Here is a 27,998-nt window from a genome sequence, read left to right as displayed (position 1 = left end):
AAGTTTGGAATGTCTTGATCCTGAAATTTGACTATCTGGAAAACTGAAGAATCCTCCAAAAACTAGATTTTGCAATATAACTCCTGGAGGTCCAAAACCACTCTCAAACATCCTGATAGTATATATGGAATATAACTTAAATTATAAGAAAGAAGAAAGATATAAGGAAATGTCACTTATACTTAAATGTTACATTCCATAAAATGATCCTGACGGAGAGTCCAAAATGTCAAATTTCGCTCCTGACCCTTCCAAAGGGTCTAGAGAAAAATTATCCATAAGACATTCTACTTTGACCAAAACCCAGAACTAATGCATTCCTAGGCTTGAATGAAGGTAAAAATGCTTGTTTGAATGAAGAAATGTGAAAATGAAGTCAGGATCTTGGCCAAGAATAGGGATTTCGCTCCTCACCCTTCCAAAGGGTCTAGAGCGAAAATCCTTGAAGACCTCAAATTCTCACTTATCAAGGCCAAATTTCTAGTTCCTAAGGCATGTTTGGAGGTATTTTTGAATGTTCTAGCCTTGTCAAGATTGAAAGATGAAGGATTTTAGTCAAGAAGATGAATTTCGCTACTCACCCTTCTAGAGGGTCCAGAGAAAAATTCTTGAAACTACTCATTTTTCCTATAGCAAGAGTCAAGACCAAGGTGGAGATTCATGAGGAAGGATCTATGTCTACCTCCCAAAGATGATGAAAATAGGAAAAGTCAAGGATCCAACCCAAAACATGATTTTCTCTCCTGACCCTTCCAAAGGGTTCAAAGCGAAAATCTTTGTAGCTCTCATTTCCTTTCAAATTTTGACTAAGTGTTGGTTTCTAGCTTACGTTGGGGGATGAATTGGTATGTTCTTGCCTTGAGATGGAGTTGATTGATTTTGAAGAATAAAATTTTGGCCTAAAGGAGAATTTCGCTCCTGACCCTTCCAAAGGGTCTAGAGCGAAATTCATCATAAACTTCATTTGCTACCTTGGTTGACCTTGAAACCTTCTTCCTCGGGTGAAAAATGATCTAAGTCTTCTTCTTGAAGTGGTTTGAAGTTTGAAAAGTGAGTAATCTAGCCTAGAATGAGATTTTCACTCCTGACCCTTCTAAAGGGTCCAGAGCGAAAATCTTCCTAAAGCTCATTTCCTCCCTAGTTTGACCAAATTTTGATTTGTAGAGCATCTTGAAAGGAAGGATGGATGTGTTTGGACTTTGGAAATGTGTGGGAGCTTTGAAAAAATGAAGGACTCTAGCCAAGAAGGTGAATTTCACTCCTGCTCCTTCCAAAGGGTCTAGAGCGAAATTCCTTGCAAGATTATTCTTTTGACCTTGTTTTGGCTTAAGACCTTATCCCTTGGGTGAAGAATGATGCCTAGTTGTCTTCTAGAGTGGATTGGAGTTGAACAAATGGAGAATCAAGCCAAGAATGATATTTTCACTCCTGACCCTTCCAAAGGGTCCAGAGCAAAAATCCTCCTAGACCTCATTTCTTTCCTTATTTGACTAAAATTTGATGTCCAAGGTATGATGAGAAGGAGAATGAACATGATCTTACCTTTAAGAGTGTTTGGTAGCTATGAAACTGAAAGATTTTGGCCAGGAAAGGAAATTTTGCTCCTGACCCTTCCAAAGGGTCCAGACCAAAATTCCTTACAAGCCTACTTTTTGACCTTTCTTAGGCTTAAAACCTTGTTCCTAGGGCAAAGAGAGATGAGATTTTACCTTGCAATGAAGTTTCAAGTTGAAAGAATGATGATTTTTGGTCAAGAATGAGATTTTCGCTCCTTACCCTTCCAAAGAGTCCAGAGTGAATTTTCTCAAAACCTATCTTTTCCCTCAAATTTATGCCAAGTCTAGTGTGGGTCAAGATTAGAGGTGTCTTTAGGCATGTCCTTGAATGGTCAATAATTATCAAGTTTTAAGGAATTGAGCCAAATGATGAAAATCGCTCCTAACCCTTCCAAAGGGTCCAGGGTGAAAATTCTTCAAACACCTATTTTCCCTTGCAAAATCAAGTCAAACTTGGGTTGGACGTGAGAGGAGAAGTTTTTTCTATCCTTTTGAGGTGAATTCAACTTGAAATGATGGAATAATAAGCCTAAATTAAGAAATTCGCTCCTACCCCTTCCAAAGGGTCTAGAGTGAATTTTCTCTAAATCACCTTTTTTCCCAATTTTGTGCCAAGCCAAGTGCTGACTAGGGCAAGTTTTGATGGGAGAGGTCCTCAGGAATGACTTTGACTTAGAAATGATTATCAAACTTGAAGGAATTGAGCCAAAAAGTGATTTTCACTCCTGACCCTTCCAAAGGGTCCAGAGCGAAAATCTTAAAACCACCTATTTTCCTTGCAAGTCTAGTCAAATGTTAGGTTTTCATGGCTTGGATGGGTGCGAGGAGACATTTTCTTTCCTTTTGAAGTTAATTGGTGTTGAAAAATGATGGAAATTAGCCCAAACCAAGGATTTTGCTCCTGACCCTTCCAAAGGGTCCAGAGTGAAAATCTTAGGATCACCTACTTTCTTTGCAAGACAAGTCAAAATTTTGATTTTTATGGCCTAGTTAGGAGTGAGGAAATGTGTCCTTAGTCTTGGAGGTGAATTCAAGTTGAAATGATGGAGGAATGAGCCTAAAAAAATATTTTCACTACTGACCCTTCCAAAGGGTCCAAAGCGAAAATCCTAAAACCCATCATTTTCTCCAAAATTTGTGCCAGGCCAAGCTTAGACCTAGGTAAGATAAGCCCTTAAGATTTTGTTTGAATGGATTTTGGCCACCAAAAATGTATATTTTGAGCTAAGACAAGGATTTCACTCCTGACCCTTCCAAAGGGTCCAGAGCGAAATCCTAGATAGGTCTTGTTCCTGGCTAAGTTTTTTAGCGAATTCTCCTTTTTGGGCCTTATGAAGATCAAACCAATGTTGCCAAGTTGAGGAGTGGATTTGATATGAGGGAGTCCAAATGAAGTGAAGTGGAGGAAGTGAAATTGAGTGTGAATAAGCAAGCAAAAATTGAATTTCGCTCCTGACCCTTCCAAAGGGTCCAGAGCAAAATTCTTCATCTACCTATTTCCTCCTTGTGTCAAGTCAAGACTTGGAGTCCTAAGGCATCGTTGGGATGGAAGGACATTATTTAGCCTTGCAAGATAGATTGGAGTGAAGAAGATGAAGGATCAAGCTTAAAACTTGAATTTCACTACTGACCCTTCCAAAGGGTCCAAAGTGAAATTCCCAAAATCACCTAGTTTGCCCATGAGGAAGGTCAAGTTGTGGACTCCTAGCCTTTGGTGAGGAGAAGGATAGTGTATGCTTGCCTTGGAAGAAATTTTGGAGTAGAGACATGATGGAATTTGTCCAAAAATGCAAAACTCGCTCCTGACCCTTCCAGAGGGTCCAGGGCAAAATTCTTATAGGGCCTATCCCTAGAAAGAATCTTGAACTAACTTCATTTTAATATCTTTTGTTGATGATTTAAGGTGTGAAATACTATGTTGAAATGAATTTATTATGTCCTTAATCATCTTTTGATTTATTTTTGTAGATGAAAGAATATCAAGCGAAGACAAGGATGACCTTCTCTAGTCCAGCATCAACAAGGATGGCCTTCTCCAATCTAGCATCAACAAGGACCGCCTTCTCTGGTCTAGCATCATTAGGGATGACATCTTCCAGTCCAACATTTGAAGGAAAGGTACACCATCCATCCTACACATCAAAGACAAAGGAGGTTAAAGCAAGGGTTCATTGAAGAAGCAAATAGTTCCAGAAGAGTTAGCTAAAGTTAGCTTCTCAACATCATCAAATTGAATATCTACCAAGTTGCAAGTGTCAGACAAGGTGGCATCCCAGTCATCACTCCTCATGTGGGATTGGTCCACCCCAGTGTGTCTAGATTCAATGTACCTGGCTCGTCAAAATGGCACAAACTTTGTTGTACCTACCCTAGTTATCCATTGCTCGATTATTCCAGAGAAGACATGTATCCAAATAATGCAATTATTTCATTGGTCAGAATTGAGTTTGTTGTAACAAACCCTAATTAGGGTTTTCATTGTAAAATCTTGGTCATTGATCTCAAGTTGATCTGAGCCATTGAATTGTATTGAGGGCACTATATAAGCCCCGGCTCCTCATTTGTAATGGCTAATGGTTAGAAATAGACAATAGGGAGAAAATATTTGATAGTTGGTGAATAGGTAGTAGAATAGCATATAGAATAGCAATTAGAGTAGACTAGGAAGAGAAGACAAGACATTGTTGCCTTAATTGTAAAGGCTTCTTTTTCATTGAAGATATGGTGAAATATGTCATTTTGTTGCAATATGCATGGTCTCTTGTTGAATCTTCATTTTAGATGATAGATAATTAAATTGAATGAAAGAATTCATTGAATGCACCTGTGTGGAATCCGTATAATCCATACCACTAACCTCTTACTAATTGTAAGTGCGCCCTGCATGGTCAACTAGCATAAAATGAGCTTAATCTCAAGTTGTCACATGTCTATTGTTCATGCATTAACTTGAATGATGACCAGTATTTGATGGTGTCCGATTTGAATATATTGGAACTCATGGGGCAACCATATTTACAAGCAAACTGCTATATACAAGCCAAAACTGGTTGCTTGCAAACTAAAGAAAGAAAACACTAATGAATAGTATCTTTAAAGCTCTAAATTCAACCAACAACACAATAACACACAAGAGAAACTCAATCCATTTCTGGATCAATGGATTCAATACATCTTTGAATACAAAATGAGTAAAATCAAGCTAAAACGCTACCAACTAGTCTGAAAATGAGTAGTTTCATATTGTTAAGCTTGCAAAACACCTTCACCAACCTTGGTAACCATGAAAGAGAGGGTTCTTATATCTTTCCCATGTGTGGAGTCATCCTAGGGTGTTGAATAATCCCTAACTCCTTCACTAACCATTTCAGGAAAAAAGTTGTCATGACAACTTTGAAATTTTTGCACTTCTAGTCTTTCCAACCTATAAGACCTATTCCAAGTCATCAAAAATGACTTTTAAAACTTTCCTATTATTAATTTAACCCTCCCTAATGCTTATACCAAGTTTTGACACTTTTGACCATCAAAAGGTCAATTACCTACTCAAACTCACTATTTACACAAAGATGCAAACCTAAGAAGTATGAACACAACCTAGGCCTACATTGACTCAAAACTCTAACTCTTGGACCCTCCTGAAGTCCTTATTCACTACTAACTTGGCTAGGGTCAGTACAAGCCAAAATTGAAAAACTAGACAATCTAAGTCTGAGGTGCTCCTGCACCATAAACTAAGCAAGGTTCTTACGGTGGTCACTGAAATTATCCCTAAGAGAAAACATGACATAGAAAGGGAAAAACATATTCACACCATGGTGGAAATGATTCAGAATAACAAAGTGGTGGCCATACACCCTAGTAAATGAACCATCCAAAGTAAGGTAATTCATAATTACCTTGAGAAGGTTCTGCCAGAAATACTTAATGACCGCAATATCATAGTAGTTGGTCATCTTCTTAACGATTTTAACCCGCTCCTCCTCCTCCTTGGGGAAATTATACACAACTTGCTCCATTTACACCCTATCTATGTAATGCTTCATGCCATTCATAGATAACCCAGTGACCTATGTAATAAGGGCTTCATCAACCAGGACCCTCCGACCATGAAGAACAATCATTCCATCCTTATAGTTTTTAGCAAAATATCTCGTAACATCTTGATTTTTCCCTTGAAGCCTCTCAATGTATGGAGTTAGCCCACCTTTCTTTAGAATATGTCATAGCTTCTTTTCATTCTTAAGCTGCACACAGCTAGATGGCTCAATTCTTTTTCTTGTGCCACCCATTTTATCGAGATTTTTGTAATACTCTCTATGACAAATTTCAAGAGTTAAAGAAAACCTCTAGAAAATGTATAAAATCACCCACAAAGCATGTGAAATAAATTTGCATCAATTCTTATGTCCTCTTTGGCCATTTATCTCAAAACGAAAGGTATTAGAAATTCTAGAAACACTCAAAGTCATTATGGCACTAGTAATCATTCAATTTACTCCCCTAACTTTGCTCATGGAGAAAATGCATCACAAATTCTGAGTCCAACTTGTCACCATGGGTCCAACAAAGTTGGGCTTTACATGTCACTCCCCTAGTGGCAAGGAAGTCAGAAATCACATTGGCTTGTTTGTAAACATGGATGAACATGCATTTATCAAAGGTTTTAATAACATCTTTAACTTTTTTCATCCAAATATCAACATTCCAAGCCGGAGTTGAATTGCCCTTTAGGTACTTGATAATGTTCTTTGAGTCCCCCTTGACCCAAACAAGCTTACAGTTGTTTTATTTTAGAAGTTTTAAACTGTAATAAGCTCACCTAGCCTCAACAACATTATTAGTCTGTTTTCCCAGAGGGAGAGAAATAGCATAAATGAATTTTTCATAGTGATCTCGTATCACCCCACCAAAACCAACTTGACCAGGGTTCCCTCTAGCCATGCCATCGAAATTAATTTTAACCCATTCTTGGGGTGGGAAGTTCAAACTAATATTGTCCTTGGGGTTGATCTTAGGTGTAACCATATGATGACCAAAATCCCAGTCCTTGACAACATTATCTTCATACTCCTTAAGGATACCACTGTGAGAGAGTACATTGGGGCTAAACTCTCAAAAATTTCTTGAAGACAATATCAGAAGGGAGATGGATATCCCTGAAGATATGATTATTATGTTCTTTCCATAAACCCCATGCCATGTGAGGAAACACAAAAAACCAAAGCTTCTTTATGAAGGGATTTCCATAGGGTAGGTTCCATTGGTGGACAAACTCCTTAACAACTCCTAGTAAATTCCAGCAAAGATCCCATTTTAGAAGCACCAGACTCCAAATCTCAAAGGTGTAAGAGCAATGTAAAAATAGATGGTCCACAGATTCAGCCTCCTGCAAGCAAAAGTGGCATCTATTTGGGATAGAAAAGCCTCTCTTAACAAGATTGTCAGTAGTTAAGATTTTATTAAGAAATAGGAGCTAGAAAAAAACATTGACCTTAGCAGAAAGGTCCTTAATCCAAACTTTAGAACACCAGGACACATGGGGTTCATTACAAACATCCACAGAAGCCAGAAAAAACTTCCCATTGGGATTGAATTTCCAAATTAGTTCATCTTCCACACTTTCCTCCAAACCAAAATAATTTAGGGAAATTTGCAAATGGGTGAAATAACGATTAATAACAAGAATATTACCCCACTTACCCTCCTTCCAATAGTCAACCACCATAGTGCCAAGAGAAGCCACACAAAGATCCCTTAAAGATCCCAAAGTAGGATCAGAAGCGAGTGATTCCTGATCCAACAATCATCCCAAAAGAGGATTTTTCTTCCATTCCCCAAATTCCAATAGACTCCCCTGCTAGCCACATCCCTAGAGTTGAGGATATTGTTCCAAAGATGAGATCCAACGGGGATATGAGAAGAACCCAAAAAATCCTGCAAAGAATGAACATTAGAAAGATATTTATTGTTCCATAAGGTGTTCCACTCCCTTCTACAATCATAAGACCTCCAGAGCTATTTAGCCAGAAGAGCATTATTAAAGGTTTTGATGCTTCTAATTCCCAATCCACCAAATCTCCTTGGCTTGCAGACATTCTCCCAAGCAACCAGAGGGATTCTTCTCTTTTTGTCAACCCCTGACCAAAGAAATCTTTTTTTAATTTTGTCAATAATTCAAGCAAATTTAGAGGGAATTTTAAACAAACTGAGTGCATACATTGGGAGGTTCTAAAAATTAGCTTTCAATAGCTAAATTTTACCAGCCTGAATCAAAAGGGCCACCTAGCCAACTTCCAATTAAATCGATCAATTAAGGATTGCTAGAAAGACTCAGAAGGTTTAGATCCCTAGGGGAGACCCAGGTAAGTAGAGGGGGGGCTTACCAGTGAGGCAGCTGAGAATGTTAGCAATCTTCACTTGGCGCTTCTCAGTGGTGTTGATAAAGTAGATAAAAAATTTAGTTCTATTAACCATTTGTCCAGAGGATTTTTCATAGACATTGAGAATAGATTTCATGACTTTGACTTCTCCAAAAAAAGAGCTACCCATTAAAATGGTGTCATCAACAATTTGTTGATGAAAGCAAATCAAATTGGCAGAGGATGGCTTGAGACCTTTCAGGGACCCTTCCACAACTTTTTTATGAATGAATCTACCCAAACTTTCCACCATTATAGTGAAAAGAATGGGTGATATGGGATCACCCTACCTAAGACCCCTTAAGGTTCTAAAGAAGTGGGATGATGATCCATTGACAATAACAATAGAAGAGCCAGTGGAAATGAGCTACCAAATCAAACTAATAACCTTGCCAGAGAAACCAAAAGCCCGAAGAACTTTTTTAAGAAGCACCAATCCACCCTATCATAAGCTTTAGCAATGTCCAATTTCAAAAGAAATCCTTGAGACTTTGCCTCCAAAAGTGAATGAATTTTTTCATGAACAATGATGATGGAGTCAAGAATCTATCTTCCTAGCACAAAGCCATTTTGTTGAGGGGAGATCAGAAGAGGGAGAACACTCAGCATCCTCAATGTAAGGACCTTGGAGATAATTTTGTAGAAGAAGTTGCACAAGCTAATAGGACTAAACGCATTCAAAGAATCAACCCCTTTCTTCTTAGGAATGAGGACAATGAAGGTAGCATTCAATTCCTTCAGCAGAGATATAGCTTCACAATTGTTGTCGGCCAAGAGATACAATATATATAGATTTTGCTAGCACTATGAATACATTCTTTAAATTCCTCTATGAAATTTGATAGGTGCTTTTGACAAATACTACATTCATTTTAAAGTCTTTGCATGTCCGGGCCTTTTCCTTCAATTGACTGCTCAGACATTCTTTCTTTCAAAATCTCTGTCAATGATTCTGGAAGTAGATTACTAACATCTTCTGGACTAATGTTGTTTCATATCACGTGCTTCAACAAAATTCTCTCAATCTTGTCTAACTCGATCAAGGTCAACTATTTCACACCAATATTATGAATTCCATTTGCACTATCAATCAGCTTCAATAGATTAGACTCATCATGTAAGTCTCTAGCTTCCTACTCATTTGTTTCTGAATCTCCTCGAGATGGAGGGGATTATGGATCATCAATTATCACCACATCTTCTATTTTGCTTTTCTTTCACTCTAGAACATCAATAGGAATAGACTCTCTTTTTCTTCTATCTAGAAGAAGATTCTCTAAAATAGGAAGAGAAAGAAACAAAAACCAGGCCAACTCTCCACATATCCATAAATGATTTAAAATAATTGTTGCAAACCTCCTCTCTGTTATTCAAAATGTTTAGATACCTAAAGATTTGTCTTGCAATCGACACACCAGATTACCAAATAACATTATCTTTTTTCGGAAGGGATTCTAAATAGTACATGACTAAACTCACAAGAAATGATCCATATCAAAAGCATAATTCTTCTCTTTTGACATCTTGATATTTCTTAACAATAATTATCCCAATAATTCATACAAGTCAAATGATTTGATCTCCACCACAAACATATATACCATATACAATGCAATTGTTGAGGTAGCTCCCTTCCTATTCTGAAATGGACTTTGTAAGAGATGCCATAGGCAACATGCCTTATTATAGGGTTGATGATCATATTGACTATAAGAGCTTGTTGATCACCATTCACACCAGTTAGGGCTTCCACTTCCCTATTCAAAATTGATTTCTTTGTCAAAAATTCTCCATTGTCGCACAAACCAGTGATCATAGAAATTATTTCCTTCCTAATTGGACAAGGTTTATCCAACACGACGTAGTTATCTCACACACAGCTAAGGATTATTTTGATTACCTTTGTATTGTCAAACCAAGAGAATTCAGTCCATAGATTCATACCTTTTCCTTCTAACTCTTTGACCCTCTGCAATTCATAATCCTTCAAACCTACTTCAATCATTTTGATTTTATCCGAGATAAACTCATCTAGGAGCACTTTGTCCACAACCTAAAATTCTTTATTGCTAAAATATCGGGCATTCATTTTTCCTTCCTTGATTACTCTTCAATGCTCACTTTACTACTATTCACAATAATCTCAAGAAATTATAACTGATATGAAAGAAATGAATTTCAAGAGGTTATACTTATCATACTAAAGAAGCCTCATTATGGTTTTCTGGCCAAAAATTGTCTTTTTGCTGATGTCACCATGATTCCTCTAATTACCAGATACCACACAAGCACTATCATGCCGGATTAGTGACATGATTGATACAAATGGGGAGGCTAGAAGATTTTTCTTTCAAATCAAACTCCCCCTGACCTGAAGCTCTCAGCTTAGTTTCCAGAGGAAGAGGTGCCTACATCAGATTCCAGTACTTCAGGCTCACTTCCTTTGTTCTCATTCTTCTTTCTCTAGGACAGGTTTTCCTTATTCTTTGATTCATCATGCTTCATTGCACTCTTTTCAACTGATTTTTCTTTATTTCCTTTCCTGCATTGGTTAGCATAATGTCTGGACTGATTGCACTTGGAACAACTAATGGTTTTCCTCTCAAATCTTACCAGATGAGATCTATATGTGCATTAACCGGTTTTGTTCCCTAGATATTGCAATTGTAACAATGTCCTTGAAAGTTATAACTCTTCTTATTTTCAACAACTGGATTATAACTTTGATTCACAACATGATTCTTACAAAGGCTTTCCTTATGTTTGAACATCTTACAACTATAACATTGAATGCTTCTACAATTCACTACCTTATGTCCAAATTTATTGCATTTGAAACAATAGCAATTAAAAGATGGATACCTTTATGCATTGGGTTCATGGATCAATGGTCTTTTTCCATTTGATTTCTAATTCCGGGGATTCTTTTAATCTTTTGACTTCTTATTTGCAATAGCTTTGACTTTATTAATTTCTTCTTTAACATTGATCCGAGTACACACCAAAGTGTAACCAAGTCCGATTTTTTTTTACTTAATTTGTTGCATGTTGATCAAATCTTCCAAAAGCTTGTTGTTGTTAAGGATCTTGTTCTCTACCTTCAGATTTCTCACTTCTTGATCTAGCTTTTCATTTTCCTTAGATTTCATCTTTAATGTCTCCTTCAGGAATTGCTTCATCTTGACTTTTTCTTCTATCTTCTGCATCAAGTTTTTAATGGTCTCATTTGCTTGACTCAACTGATTGTTAACTTCCTTATGACTCAACTTGAATTTATGAATTTTCTCTCTTAGCTTCTATACACATTCATTTGCAATATTCACATTCTCCTTCAGTTCTTCATTCTCTAATTCAACACTTTCCAAATCTTCAAGGGTTGTCTTCAATTCTTCATCCATTTGAAATTATTCATCCAAGTATATAGGTGTCATGGCTCAACCAAGACAAATCTCCCTCAAGGGGTTAGGCTTTCCAAGAAAGGGACCAAAGCCTTGATAACAATTGTTGATCAAGTTGAAAGCATCGAAATACTGAGAGGGGGGGGGCATGAATCAGTATTCCCACTTAAATGAAAGCAATAAACTCTTTACTAATTGAAGTTGTCCTCAAAATTAAAATAGATAATGCAAAATAAACAAGAAGAACACAACCACAAGATGAACATTGGAATTTGTATGTGGAAAGCCCAAAAAGGGAAAAACCACAAAGAGTGTTAACTCTCAAAAAATATAACTAGTTATAGTTGTGTTTACAAATAGGTGGTACATTGTTGAGTGGCTCACTGCCAGATTGCAAAAATGGATCACTGTAGATACAAAAGAAATGACTAACAACCAGAATGCTCATTCCAATTGAAAGGGTTTAACTGAGAAAGTTTGCATCTCCAAATTCATGGGATTAGTTCCAAGTTAACCTCATATTACAAACCTCAAACTTTATAGAAGATCCGGTTAGACATCTCTACACTATTGCTCCTCAACAGATTCGGTAAAGGACTACTGCACTATTGATTTCCTTCGTTGCCTACAACTCTTACATACATTGATTCTTTCCCTATCATGTATCTTTCCTACATTACACACACTCACTCTTTATCAATTTTCTTCTTCACTCATTCATACATACATCACTCATGAAAATATATATATACTGGAGGGCACAAATATAAAATAGTGTGTCGACCAAGCCTAAAACGTTATCAATAAGCTCATGTTGGCCTCAACAATACTTCTACATAATTCCTTTACATTATTTTGATTACCAAAGCATATATCATGATTATCGAAAAAGGACAAAAAGGACAAGGGTCATCCAAACCCAAGAGAACAGACCTGTTGCCACAAGATCATGCTTAGTATCTCCAAAATGTAGACTCCACATGTACCAATCCAACCACAATCACAAAGCTTGAAAAGCTACTTCCGATAGATACCAAAGCTGCAAACTGCTGACACTGGGACACATAACTGATACAGGGACCAAGAATTCCTAACACCAAGATATTGGGGTCAATGAGAACCTAATGGAACCTCAAAAGTTCATCATCCAAAACTTTCCATGTTGCATAATGACTTCAAACCAAAAACCACAACATCTAAATTGTACATACATAACTGCAACCTTTTGTATAACATCGATAATGTTCATAATGTCCATAATGTATAGACTGATATCCAGGCCTTCATCCACTATCCAATACAGAACCAGAAGACTAGTTTGGCATCAATGACAATATTATTCACACAAGCCTAACAATCTCCCCCTTTGTCATTGATGGCAAAACATATTTGAAACATAACTACGCCAACTCCCCCTTACTCATGCAAGTCCTCAAAACCATATAATTCATTTTTCCTTTCTTCCACTATTTGACATCAAGGACAAAGGATGCCACTGCAATAGAAAAGAAAGGACAGATATATACAACTAAAAATGTGAATCTTTCACAAGGAAACCTTTAGGTTCTCTTATTTGGAAATATAAGCTTGTCCTTTTCATTTAGTTCCAGAAGGACTTCCCAAGAATGTATAGCCAGTTTGATACTCAATGAAAGGCTTCTACACTCAACTAGAAAATTAAAAAAAATTGAAAAGCTATCTAGAGCAATGGGATTCTACTCATACTCTATTTCATTCTCAATAAAAATGGAAAAGTGTTCTATCTTGGCTTCCATAATCTCCTTAACTTTCCAAAATATACTCACAAAGTCTTATTTATGTCTTTGCAACAGAAGAAGCTCATCCTAGAGAGAATTAATTATTTTCCTCTTCTCACCATCCTTATCATTTAGAAAATCAAAAGATTTACCTAAACTCATCAATTAGGCTTCAATAGCATCAATTCTTCCTTTGTGCTTCACAGCTACTATCATCCAAGAGATACAATATCTATAGATTGTACTAGCATTGCAGACACAATCTTTCAATTCATCTGTGCAATTTGATAGGTTCTTTTGAGAAATAACACATTCATTTTGAAGTCTTTGCATATCAATGCCTTTTTCTTCAGTTGACTGCTCAGACATTCTTTCTTTCAGGATCTCTATCAATGAATCCGAAAGTAGATTACTGAAATCTTCTAGACTAATATTGTTTTAGATCACGTGCTTCATCAAAATTCTCTTAATCCCATCTGACTCAATCGAGTTTGGCTATTTCACACCATTTTTTTGAATTCTATGTGCACTATCAATCAACTTCAATAGATTAGATGCATCATCTAAGTCTCCAGCTTCCTGCTCATTCATTTTTGAAACTCCTCCTTTTGCAGGGGATTATGGATCATCAATTATCACCACATCTTCTATTTTTCTTTTCTTTCACTCTAGAACATCAATAGGAATAGACTCTCCTTTTCTTCTATATGGAAGAAGATTCTCCAAAACAGGAAGAGAAAGAAACATAAACCAGGCCAACTCTCCACATATCCATAAATGATTTAAATTAATTGTTGCAAACCTCCTCACTATTATTCAAACTATTTAGATACCTGAAGATTTATCTTGCAATCGGCACACCCTATTACCAAATAACATTATCTTTTGCTAGAAGGGATTTGAAATAGGACATGACTAAACTCACAAGAAATGATCCATATCTAAAAGAATAATTCTTCTCTTTAGACATCTTGATATTTTCTAACAATAATTCTCTCAGTAATTCACACAAGCCAAACGATCTGATCTCCATCACAAACATATATGCCAGATACAATGCAATTGTTGAGGCAGCTCCCTCCCTATTCTGAAATAGACTTTGTAAGAGATTCCATAAGCAACATACCTTATTACATGGTTGATGATTAGATCTTACTGATCACCCTTCACGATGATTAGGGCTTGCACTTCCCTATTCAAAATTGATTTATTTGCTGAAACTTCTCCATTGTCACACAACCCAGTGATCATAGAAATGATTTCCCTCCTGATTGGATAGGGTTTATCCAACATGATGTAGTTATCTTGCACACAGCTAAGGAATATTCTAATTACCTTTGTATTGTCAAACCAAGGGAATTTGGTCCACAGATTTAGACCTTTGCCTTCTAACTCTTTAATCCTCTACAATTCATGATCATTCAAACCTACTTCAATCATTCTGATTTTCTTTGAGATAAACTCATCTAGGAGCACTTTGTCCATAACTTAAAATTCTTTGCTGCTAAAATATTTGACTATCATTTTTCCTTCTGTGATTACTCTTCATTGCTCACTTTACTACTTCTCTACTATTCACAATGATCTCGAGAAAATATAACTGATATGAAAGAAATGAATTTCAAGAGGTTATACTTATCATACTAAAGAAGCCTCATTATGGTTTTCCAACCAAAAACTATCTTTTTAATGATGTCATCATGATTCCTCTGATTACCTAATATGAAACAAACACTATCATGACAGATTAGTGACATGATCCATACAAATAGGGAGGCTAGAATATTTTTCTTTCAGATTAATACTCTCATTGATCTAAAGCTCCAGCTTATTTTCTAGAGGAAGAGGTGCCTGCACTAGATTCCGGTGCTTCAAGGTCACTTCCTTTGTTGTCATTCTTGTTTCTCTAGACCAACTTTTCCTTCTTCTTTGATTAATCACTCTTCGTTGCACTCTTTTCAATAGATTTTTCTTTATTTCCTTTCTTGCATTGGTTAGAATAATGTTTGGGCTGATTGCACTTGAAACAACTAACTTTTTTCTTCTCAAATCTTACCAGATGAGATCTGTATTTGTGTTGACTAGCTTTGTGTCCATAGATATTGCAATTGTAACAATATCCTTGAAAATTATAACTCTTCTTATTTGTAACCACTAGACTATAACTTTTGATTCACAACATGATTCCTACAAAGGCTTTCCTTATGTCCAAACATCTTGCAACTATAACATTGAATGCTTTTACAGTTCACTACCTTGTGTCCAAATTTATTGCATTTGAAATAATAGCCATTAAAAGATGGATACCTTTGTGCATTGGATTGATGGATCGATGGTCTTTTTGCATTTGATTTTTTGTTATGGGGATTCTTTTCATCTTCTGACTTCTTTTATGTAATAGATTTGACTTCATTACTTTCTTCTTGAACATTCTATTTTGAGTACACACTGGTTTGGTAACCAAGTCTGGTTTTGTCTAGCTTAATTTGTTGTATGATAATCAAATATTCCAAAAGATTGCTGTTGTCAAGGATCTTGTTCTCTACCTTCATATTTCTCACTTCTTGTTCTATCTTTTCATATTTCTCAGATTTCAACTTTAATATCTCTTTCAGGAATTGCTCTATCTTGTCTTAGTCTTCTATCTTCTACATCGGGTCTTTAATGGTCTCATTTGCTTGACTCAACTGAATTTTAACCTCCTGATGCCTCAACTTGAATTTTTGAATTTTCTCTCTCATCTTTTATACACATTCATTTGCAATCTTCACATTCTCCTTGAGTTATTCATTCTCTAATTCAACACTTTTCAGATCTTCAAGGGTTTTCTTCAATTATTCATCCATCTGAAATTCTTCATCCAAGTATATATAGGTGTCATGGCTCAAGCAACATGGATCTCCTTCAAGAGGTTAGGCTTTCCAAGAAAGGGACCAAAGATCTGATACCTATTGTTGATCAGGGTAAAAGGACCATACTACTGAGAGGAGGGGATGAATCAGTATTCCTTCTTAAATTAAAGAAATAAATTTTTTACCAATTGAAGTTTTTCTCAAAATTAAAAAAGATAATGTAGAATAAACAAGAAGAACACAACCACAAGAAGAACACCAAATTTGTACATGGAAAACCATAGAGATTGTTAATTCTCAAGAAAATATAACTAGTTATAGTTGTGTTTACAAATAGGTGGCTCACTATCAGGTGGCTCACTATTAGATTACAAAAATGGTTGACTATCGAACTGCTCACTACATGTACAAAAGAAACACCTAACAGTCAAAATGCTCACTGCAATTGAAAAGGGTGAACTAATAAATTTTACATCTCGAAATCCATGGGATCAGTTCCAAGTTAATCTCATATTACAAACCTCAAAATTTATAGAAGATCTGGTTAGAGATCTCTGCACTACTTCTCCTCAGCAGATCTAGTAAAGGACTACTACACTATTCATTTCCTTTGTTGTCTGCAACTCTCATATACACTACTTCTTTCGCTACCAATTATCTTATGTACATCACACACACTCACTCTTTATCAAATTTCTTCTTCACTCATTCATACATAAATCAATCATGAACATATATATACTAGAGGGAACAAATACAAAATAGTGTGTCGGTCAAGCGAAACACTTTATCAATAAGCTCATGTCAGCCTTTGCAATACTTCTACACAATTCCTTTACATACTTCCAATTACCAAAGCATATACCGTGATTACTAGAAAAGAACAAGGGTCATCCAGACCCAGGAGAATGGACCTATCACCACAAGATCATGCTCAATATCTCCAAAATATAGATTCCACATCTACCAATGAAACTGCAATAAAACTTGAAGAGATACTTCTAATAGATACCAAAGCTGCAAGTCGTTGACATTGGAACACATAACTAATACCATGACCAACTAGAATTCCTAACACCGAGATACCGAGGTTAGTGAGAACCTAGAGGGACTTCAAAAGATCATCATCCAAAACTATCCATGCTACATAATGATTTCTAACAAGAAACCACAACATTTGAACCATACATACATAACCATAACCCTTTTCTTAACATTCATAACATGCATAACATCCAAACTGATATCTAGGCCTGCATACACTATCTAGTACATAATCAGAATAGTAGTTTGACATCAATGACAATGTTTTGATTAAGTAAAAATAGGTTTTTGAAAGGAACCTGAACCTTAATACAAATCGGGAGAAAGATAAAGCATTAAAGTGGAAGAAAATCGTGTCTGATCACCCAAACAAAAAATAGTTCCCAACCAAAACAAAAAGGGAACTCAAAACATACAAAGCCAAAGAAAGATAGCTAAAGGATAGCAAAAGGACAACACAAAGACAAAGATAGAGACAAAGACAACTAAATATTTTTCATAATATCTTCTGCATAAACCGCCACTTGCTTCATGTTATCTACAGAGTTCTTCAATTCATCCAACTCTCGTCCCTTGATATTAGCCCATTTCCTGGTGTTGGCCCTAGTTCTCCTTGCATGACCCTTTTTCTCCATCTAGTCCTTGTCGCCCTCCTTGTCTTTAATGTGATCAAATCTATTGATCAAGATATTCATATTATCCATAGAGGCCTTAAGAATCTAGAAATTTTGTTCAGCAATCCACTTCACAATTAATTTCATCTTGTCGACTCTATTGACCAGGTTGTTCATGGTAGTTTCCAGCCCGTTCACCTCTCTATTCCCTTCCATTTCATTAACCTTCTTTTCTGTCTCAAGAATTTTACTAACCATGGCCTCAATAGCTTCAGCATTGTTGATTGCAACCACTAATTCTTTAACATTTTCAAAAAGAGGCTTCTCGCCTATCGTAGCATTTTTCATAACATTAATATCATTCTTCAGGTTGCTGATAGCTTTCGCAATTTTGCTGATAGTTTCACAAACTCCCTTAATGCTATCATTATCCCCATGACACTCACTAGGATTTCCCATTTTATTCTCTTGGCCCTCAATCTGCAATCCTTGAGTACTCATGTCCTCACCATGATCCACATCTGGAATCTCATCCTCCTCCTTACCCTTCGTATTGTCATTTTTACCCTCCTCTGCATCCTCATCAGAAACAATTAGTATCCGCCTTTTTACCTTGTTAGTCCCCCTACGGGTATTCTTGTTCCTTTGGGTTTGTTTTCCCATTCCCTTTCCTTTCTGGCTTTTGATGAATTTCTCATCAAAGGACTCATCCTCAGAGTGAGGTTAGAATCAACAATGATCCTCTTTCTTTTCCCCTTAGCCTTCCCCTTTTTGCTGAGATCCTCAAACTCACATTTAGTTTCAGAGTTGAGGTTGAAACCACTATACTCACTTTCTGTGTCATCATTCCTAGTATTTTTACCTCTAATGGGTTTCTCAATGGATTTCCATTTCAACAATTTGTAAACTAAAACCATAAGACCCCGATGAAGAGCATGGTCACCTTGGGGGTCTTTATGCATTTCTTTAATTGTATGATCCACAGAACAAGCTAAATAATAAGGTAGGCTTACCTTTTCACCATGGAGGAAGTGGTTAAGTAGCACGAAATGGTGCCCGTAAGCCCTTGTGAATTTTCCATCCAGAGTAATGTAGCTGATGGTAGCAAACAACACAAACCTACATGGCCTACAAATATGCTTAGGGGAGTGGTAGGAGTTATCCACCTTCACCAATTTCCTTTTTTCACCATCCGTGATAGGAAATTTATCCGTCGCCTTATCAGAAACACTTCGATCTCTATAAAACTTAATACCATCTTTAACCATCCCCATGGCTTCAGCAATGATATCTTCATCCATCATCATCATCTAGGTGCCAACCAGAACCTTTCCATTCTTCCAATTCTTTATGAAATACTTGGTAACTATAGGGTTTTTGCTGCAGAGCCTCTCCATGAAAACACTTAAGCCTCCCTCTTGAAGAATCTCCCATACCTCATTATTTTTCTTCCAGTCCAAGCAAGAAGTTGGTTCAAACCTATTTTTGTTCCCTCCCATGTTTCCCTCAAAATCATTGGAATTCCTAATCTTAGCTCTAATATTTCCTCTCTAGTATCTATTATTGTTCTAAAAATCAACCCAGAATATGTCCCCTATTAATATGATATGACTATTAAATAAATAATCAACACTGCCGCTGTGATCACTCATCAAAAAAAGGGGAAAAGGCATTAAGAATTATGATTAATGATGCCATGTTCCTTCATCTGGATACGGTCTAGTTCAAACAAGGATTTTGCCTCACATGCAACATTACTTTCACCAGAAATGGTAATGATTTTCTCAAAACAGCAAGCCAGGTTGGTAGCCCAGTCAGGACACGTGTTGGCTTCCCTATAAACATGTGTAAAAACACACATATCAAAGGTTTCACTAATTTCCTTCACAGCTTTGATGGCATTGTGTATAGACCAAGAGGGCAGGAAAACATTATTCAAATAGTTTATAATGTTCAAAGAGTCACCTTCACACCAACTCTGGTACAATTGGCTTCCTTAGCTAGAACCATCCCATGATAAGCAGTAATAGCCTCAACAACATGATTAGTTTGACTATCAATAGGAATACATTTAATGGTTTTGTAATTTCGCCATTCATCCCTTAAAATCACACCACACCCCGCATTGCTAGGGTTACCCTTGGAAGCGCCATCAAAGTTAATTTTCATCCATCCGTGAAGATGGATTTCCCATTTCACATCTTCTCTAGAGTTATCCTGAAAGATGTCACTTCCCTTAGGTCTCCAATTCTTGAAAATGGTATGATCATCCTAATCTTTGGGGTTGGCTATTCCACCCATGATGTAGTTATTCTCCACCATATGTCATTTGATTTTCTCAAAAATTATTTGAGCTTTTGATGCCTTATCTCTGAACACTCTTTCATTTCTCTCTTTCCATATTCCCCAGCAAATATGAAGTAAATCCAATCTCCATAACAAAATTATAGACTTATTCCTTCAAGGGTGATGCCAGGAATTAAAAACATCTTGGATAGATTCTAGAAAGAACCAACTGATCTTGAAGTTATCTAGACATTTAGCCCAGATGTCAACAGAGAAGGGACAATGGAAAAACAAGTGATTAATGGTTTCCTTATTCTGCATACAAAGATGACAAACACTAGGCATACAAAATCCTCTAGTTTTGAGATTATCAATAGTCAAAATTTTATTTTGAAGGACAGTCCAGAAAAAAAATATTAATTTTGGGAATAAGGCCTTTCACCTAAGCCTTAGCCAAACAAGGGCTCTCTAGATTAGAGAACTGTTGATTATAGAGAGGCGACAAAAAATTTACTATCTGTAGTAAGTTTCCAAATTAGCTAGTCATCATCATCCACCACCACCATAGAATTCATAATTTTGTTCAGATTATCAAGGGTAGGATCAACTGAGGATAATTCCTTCCACTGTCCAACATTCCAGTAACATCAATGACAATGTTATTCACACAAGTTTAATAGAAATATGTCATGTCCCCTTTCTTAAAATAGCAATTATTATTTATAATAATCCAGGTTCCAAAAAAAGTAATTCAAGACCTTGCATAAACTACTAAAGTTTTCATTTCAAATTGTATGGGTCAAATTATATTTAAAGGAAAATATTACATTGTTTCAAATAATAAAAATGCCAAAAGTTGGTGTGGGTTAGGTGAAGATAATATTTGGTTATTGGTGATAGAAGACAAAATTAAACAAGTAGAAGTTTACTGAAGAGAATGTTAGAAGACAAGGGACAAAAGAAAAATTCAGTGAGATATCTTGCATGCAAGAATATTTTAGCATGGGATTTGGGAGGCAAAATGGAATTTGAATTTCTTTATCATTTAATTAGTTATTGGTTTACACTTGTGAATTATTCACTTTGTCATTTTAACAAGTTATTGTTGTTTTCCTTCTAAAGTCGGTAAACCAATGAAGGAGTGGTATTCCAAGTTGATAAACCAATGGGATTGAGGCTCACAAATGATGGTTATAAGGGTCTCTTGACACAATCTCATCTAAGGATTGCAAATGTATTGAAAATCTTCTTTCTAGTTTGTTTATTGTAGGGTTTTATGTGAGTTTTGGGTGTTTATTTAGAAGAATAGCTTTAGTGTGTTGTTGTTGTTGTTAGCAGCATACTTTTTTGTTTATTTCTTTCCATGGGTATTTAGCTTCATGTGTATTTTTCTTTAGAGACTCTATTAAGAGTTTGGTAAATTTTGGTGAAGTTTCAAGGGGTTTTATTGTGGAATGAGCTCCATATTTAGATTATTTTTTGATGCAATTTGCTATAGATGTAAAGTACTAATAATAGCATCATTTTCTGTGGGAAATATTGTTAAAACAATTATTTCATGTTGGTACTAAGTTTCTGGTTGGATTAGTTATGTTTTGGAGAGATTTTTGATATACCCAATTTCATTGTTTATATGTATTTTCCAAAATTCAAGTTGAAATGAAGTTTAGTTTTTAGATATGATATAAATTTGCAACAAGTGAAATTGCAGTGGTATCAGAGCTAAGATCTTGCAAACCCAAGGGTTTGTGAGATTGATGCTTCCTAGTGACAAAGATGTCAGATGTCAGATATATATGGGAGAAAAAGAAACTGTTAGTGAAAATATTTGTTCAAGAAGTAACAAGTATAGGTGAAGAAATAAGGGGAACTCAAAAAGAGGATGAAAAAAATGATAACATCTTTAAAGCTATGGATAAGCTAGCATTTTTTGTGCAACAAATGTGAGCAAAAAAAAACAAGAAGGGTACTAAAGAGAATTGATTAATAGGAAGTAACTCTAAAGTTAGGAGATTATCTAATAACTAAAAGACAACCAAAGACATCTTCTTACTTTATAATGAAGGAGAAGGAGATGCTCGTATTATCTCAACGGAAACATCTCTGGTGTGAGATAGATGCCAAATGGTGTTCCATTTGAGAAATTTATGGAGATTCATGAAAAGGATCAGAGGAGGAGAGAACAAGATCAGAGTGGGAAAAATTTCAAAACTAAGTTCAATTAATTTTCAGCTCTATCCTTTGATGGGTTAGATAAAATCTCTGCTAGAGCATTGTTGCAAGAATTGTAGACCTTTTTCACCCTTAGTCCCATGAAAGAGAAGGATGCTATTTAGTATGCCACATTGCATCTTAAAGGATTTTCTTATGATTGGTCGTACCATGGTATGACCACTCTGTTGGAATCCAATAACACTAAGAGAGGGGGTGAATCAGTGTTATATCAAAATGATCAATTTTAACCTTATTAAAACATGCATATGCCAACCAGTATACCAATACATACATATTTGAAAGAAGTAAAGCAACCAATAAGCCAATCACATAAATGAGAATCATAACACAAAGAATTATACGTGAAAGAGGAAAAACCATGGTGTGATTTGTGACCCACAATATCAATCCACTGGCCATATGAAGAGATATTATAAAATATAAGGAACATGCACTTCCAAGAAGGCTTACAGCTTAGACCACACTGATCAATCACAAATGGAACCTCGTTGACTACATATAAATCTAGACTACAATCTGGAGAAATGTTAAACTACTAAGATTGCATCTTCTATGCCAGAATACAATTCTGGTTTAAGCTCTGTATGTTTCAGTTTGAAACCCTAAACCATTTACTGGAATAACCCTTACATAAATATCCTCACATACATGATCTCTTAGATATATTTTGTATCTCCTTAATTATCTCCTTCCAATTTCATATTCGCATGATGATATCAAAATGATCTATCAAACTGACCTACATACGCTATACAATTTATCATGCCTTATGTCAGCTTACAAAGATAATTACAATATCAAATTACATGTCGAATAGATAACATGAATGCATAAATATTAAAAACAATTGTCGATGCCGGATCCAAGAGATGTCAGCCTCCAATACGATAACCATATTTTAAACATGTCGGTCTGCATTATTGGTAACCAAAGAAATCCTTCTATCGTGCCAGTGCCGGTGTCTGTGAAGTGCCCATCGGTACACAACTAAACCAAAACATGAAGCTAAAACACAATACCATCTTGCCATCAATGACAACATAGTGAAACCAACCAATTGCGTGTCATTTTCCAACAATCTCCCCCTTTGGTATTGATGGAAACACTCATGTGAAAAATGGTCAAGGTTTCATCTGCCAGTTTCATCCTACCTACTCCCCCTGAGTTGAATATTCATTAATGCAAAATACTCCATACTCCCATATCTCCATATCTCCCCCTTTGAAATCAATGCTATTAAAAATTCTAAAAGAATGTCAAAGATCCAAAAAATTGTACAGTGAATATCCCAAAAATATCTTACCTGAGCTTAACCAATTTCAAAATTTCTAGATAAGCCTTCTCTAATAGCTCAAGATAAGTATCCCAACCAACTTTGAAAGTGTCGAAAATGAATACAAGTCCACTTAATATATGTGCAAATGACTCTTTCTCATTTACCTTTGTCGATGTGGGCTTTCCCACCATATCCATACATTCTTTCTTATGTACACTGAGTGAATCCAACCAAGGACTCACCAAGCCTCTCAGACTTCTGGCTCTTCTTATTATTTTATCTCTTTCCTTCTTAAGAACATAAATTTGGGCTTCCAAAATCAAATTTTGACCATCAATAGATGTAGTCAATGAAGTCAATATGTCAAAAGAATTAGCTATATTTGCAATTTTCTCCTAAAATTATTTTATCTTCTTATCCACATTAATTGTAAGTATATCAGTGTTCCAACATACCTTATAAATATTTGTACATTGCTTCAAATAATTATCTATCATTTTCAACTTTTCATCAATCTTCTTCTTCTTAGATTCAATCACCTGATCAAATGCATCTCTCTTAGCCTAAGTGAACCTCTCCAGTGCTTGCCAGTTTGAAATCTATTGTAAGGATTGAAAATCCTTTGAAATATGCTCATTAATTATCTTAAGCTTTCTGTATGGGCTCGCTTCATTGTCAATCTTGTACTCGAGGTCTAGTCTATGTAAAATAGTGATTGACTGATCAATAATCCCTTTATCTATAGATCCCTCCTTCATTATTTTTTGTGCTACAATTATCATGAGTTTAGTAGGACTCATCTCTATTATGTTTTTCTTTTCAACCTGCAAGGTGTCAATTGACAACAATGATGGACCAACTACCAGTTCCCTATTGGATTCCCCTTTCTTCTCCTCTGATGATTTATCCTTTATAGCTTCCTCACTTGCACCAGTGGCTTTGCCACTTGGTGCAGTCTCTATAACTGTCGGTTCCTCTATAGGAACTGTAACCTTAACTTGTACATTTGTATCGGAAGGACTATTATCCTCAATATTAGTATCCTGTACATTATCAACCTTTTCAGTCTCTGTGTTAACCGATATCTCAATATTTGTCTATACATTTGTATCTATTGGGGGCTTGATTTCCACTATCTTAATATTTTTCAAAATTGAGGGTGAAGTACCCATAATCCCCTTTCCTTTTCCTTCAACCAAGGTGTCTACCATGTTTGTCTTGGATTTTGGTGAAGTAAAGAAACTTCTATTCTCTCCAAATAACTTAACCCATGCCTTTTGAGTCTCCTTTATTATCTCATTTACCCTTCCTAGCATCAGACTGGTGATTCTATGTTTTCTATTAAATACTTTTCTATCTCCCACATCAAGTGTCCTTTCCATTTCCTCTAGAGAAATACTAACAAACAAATAATAAGTCTTGAATTTTAATATGCTTGTCTTCTAGAATCCAACATATTATACAATTTTGCCAGTATTTTGTTTTTAAATTCTATTAAGTTTTTCTTATAAATATCCAAATATAATAAGATAGCTTCCTCTACCTCTCTTTATTCATCATCCTCTAAGTTTTCATAATAAAAATGTACATTCTTTAACATGCCATCCTTTGTGATTTCATTTACTAACTTTGCACAAGTTTTAGGTGGAATGATAGTCACATTACCAGATTGAATTGTCAAATCGATGTCACTCTTCTTCTTCTTCCTCTTTGCAATACCAGATGTAGCTGAAGGTGTTGCCTTTGCTGCTTGCTTATGTGTTGGTATTTTGAATGTAACCTTCCAAACCGGTTGCTTTTTAGCTTCTACCTTTGTTTCCTCTATTTTCTTCCTTACAACCCTCTTGAATGCTAACAGTGTGTCATCCTCATATTCAAACTCTGTTGTAACAAGCTCAATGTGTACTTCTGGATTCTTCCTCTTCCTACCTTTCTCTGGGACAACATCAATTAATGCTTTGATGTCCTGTGAGACCTTCTCAACAAATTTGCTAGCCTTTATTTCCTGCTTCTCTCTCTTCTTCCAATTGAACTATGTTTCAACCTCTTGTGATTTTTTTTTGCGGTACCACAAGGCTACTCTACCTCGTCAATAACTGCATCAATCAACATTTTTGCATAAGCCTCAAGAATCTGTGCATCCACTTCATAGCCCATTTCCTCAATCCAAATTTTTTGAGGCTTAACCGCTTCCATAAGTGTTTCATCCTTCTTCACCATGAAGCATATGTCAGTTGAATATTTTTCTACTATATGCTTAGGAACCCTTTCCCTAGACTTCATAGATTTCTAAAACCCCTTAAAATATCCCCATACTTTACAATCTTTTTGAATTCCTAAAGAAGCAATTGACTGTTTCAATTGTCTCCCTACCAAGATGTCAAATGCCCATTTCCTTTTACCAAAACTGGGTGTATCATTCATGAAAAATAATATTAAGCAGACTATTAAGTTACCATACCAAAAGGCTCCCTTCTTTTCTCCCTTAATCTTTCCTAGGTTTATTAATAACTCATCTAACATCCAACTGTATAGATCCAATTTCACATTCTCTCTCATCATTTTGTATGCAAAAAAAATGCAAGAACTAGAAATAGAATTCAGTTCATTTGACTGAGTTACCTTATACCCGATGATCATGCTATCAAATCTGATATCCATGTCGGTGATAGTGCTTATTCTCATAGATCTCCTGTCAGATTTTGCATCGGTGATTTTGTTGACATAATCATTCGAAACCTTCTTATCTAGATTTTTCCCAACCGATGGTAAACCATTAGTTTCCCTGATGACTTCCTTGGTGATCTTGCAAGGTCTATCTAACCAGATAAAATCCCCATGTACTCTACTCAAAACATACCTAATTATCTCATCTTTAAATTTAGGGATGTTCAGAATGTTGGTAAACCCTAAGTCTTCAATGTGCTTGTATGCCAGTTTGATCTTTCTAGATTATCCCATCAGTTCACTTATGTACATGTCCTTTATTTTAGATGTTTCCAAATCTTCAATGTGACACTGTATGTATGCCCTAACATCTTCAACATAGACAACTCCTTCTGGAACATGGGAAAATGCTCCAACTGAATCTTCTAGGGTAGCCACATGTGGATACTACTTGAAAATTAGCCTAGGGCGGTCCTTGACCTCTACTATAGTCGGGTTTGCAACAAAGATAGGAATAGATGATCATATTGCTTCCATGTTTAAAGATAAATACTTGTTGATCGCTTTTGGTCAAAACCCTTAACAAATTCTTCCAATCACCAGTGAAATCACTCAAGAAGAAATTTAATTTCTCTAAAATGCCTTTGATCACTCTTAATCGCTCTTAATCACTTTGAAATTGCTCTAAATGCAAGGTGATCAATAATGAAGTGAATTTGACCTTTTATCCTCCATGAAAAACCCTAATCTTCCATCGACATAAATGACTATCGAGGAAAGATATCGAATCTCAAACAGAACATATCCATGTAGGATAAACATCTCCAATATCTAGAACATCTTCCAGAACCTCTTCTCGGGGCATATGCAACATCTTCATGAATTTTGCCTACCCCTAAGGCATCTACCTCAGTTACCAAATGAGCTACCTGTCGGTGCAGGAGCAACCTCCTCTACCGGATAAATAACCAATGCATTTCCATCTAATGATTGTTCTTCAGTCTTCCTAACCCATCTCTGAGAATAATCTTTCTAGATTTCACTAACCTTCTCTTTCCCTTTCTCATTTGATCCTCCATTAACGATCGGTGGATTTCTGCTTCTACATAATTTAGTAATACGTCCAACCTCATTACATGCATAACATGTAACATTGTTCCTTTGAATTTATTTGCTAAAACTGATGAAATTTCTTGACTTGCACTGATTAGCCATATGTCCAAACTTTCCACATGTATAGCATTTAACATTCATTTTTCAATCTATTTTCTTATGACCATACTTATTGCATTTAGAACATTTACTAGGAGCAGAATCAGGGGTCTGATTTGCTCTATTTCGACATTGTCTAGCCATGTGACCAAATCTATTGCAAACAAAACATCTACCATTAAATTTATAAGCATTAAATTGCCTTACCAGTGCCTGATAGTTTTGATCTTCATTAGAAATACCAAAAATCTATCCTTTCTCAAATCGAAGTCCACTGGAATCTCCAATTTGTCTTTGTCTCTTCAATAACTCATCTAGTTGTGTTAAGCTAATCTTGAATTTTTCTTTATACTCACTTGCAATAAATAAATATTCTCTTAAAATTATCATTTGTCTCTCAAGCTTTTGTTCATTACTCTAGGATTGTACTAAATTAGTTCTCAACATATCATTCTCATGAACCAACCTACCACATTCTTCAAATTTGTTCTTCAGGGATACAACAAGATTTTCTTCCTTTTTATTTCGGTTCTCAATCTCCTTAGACATCCTCATAGTTATAGCTTGCATTTCATTTTTCATAACCATGTTCTCCTAAATCAATTTCTGACATTGTTCCTTAAGTGCATCTTTCTATTCATCATCCTAACTTTGCAAAAGTTCCTTCCTCCTAGCCTGA

The sequence above is a fragment of the Cryptomeria japonica genome, chromosome 5, assembly GCF_030272615.1.
Source record: "Cryptomeria japonica chromosome 5, Sugi_1.0, whole genome shotgun sequence".
In the NCBI taxonomy this organism is placed as follows: Eukaryota; Viridiplantae; Streptophyta; class Pinopsida; order Cupressales; family Cupressaceae; genus Cryptomeria; species Cryptomeria japonica.
Note: the sequence above shows the minus strand (reverse complement) of the source record.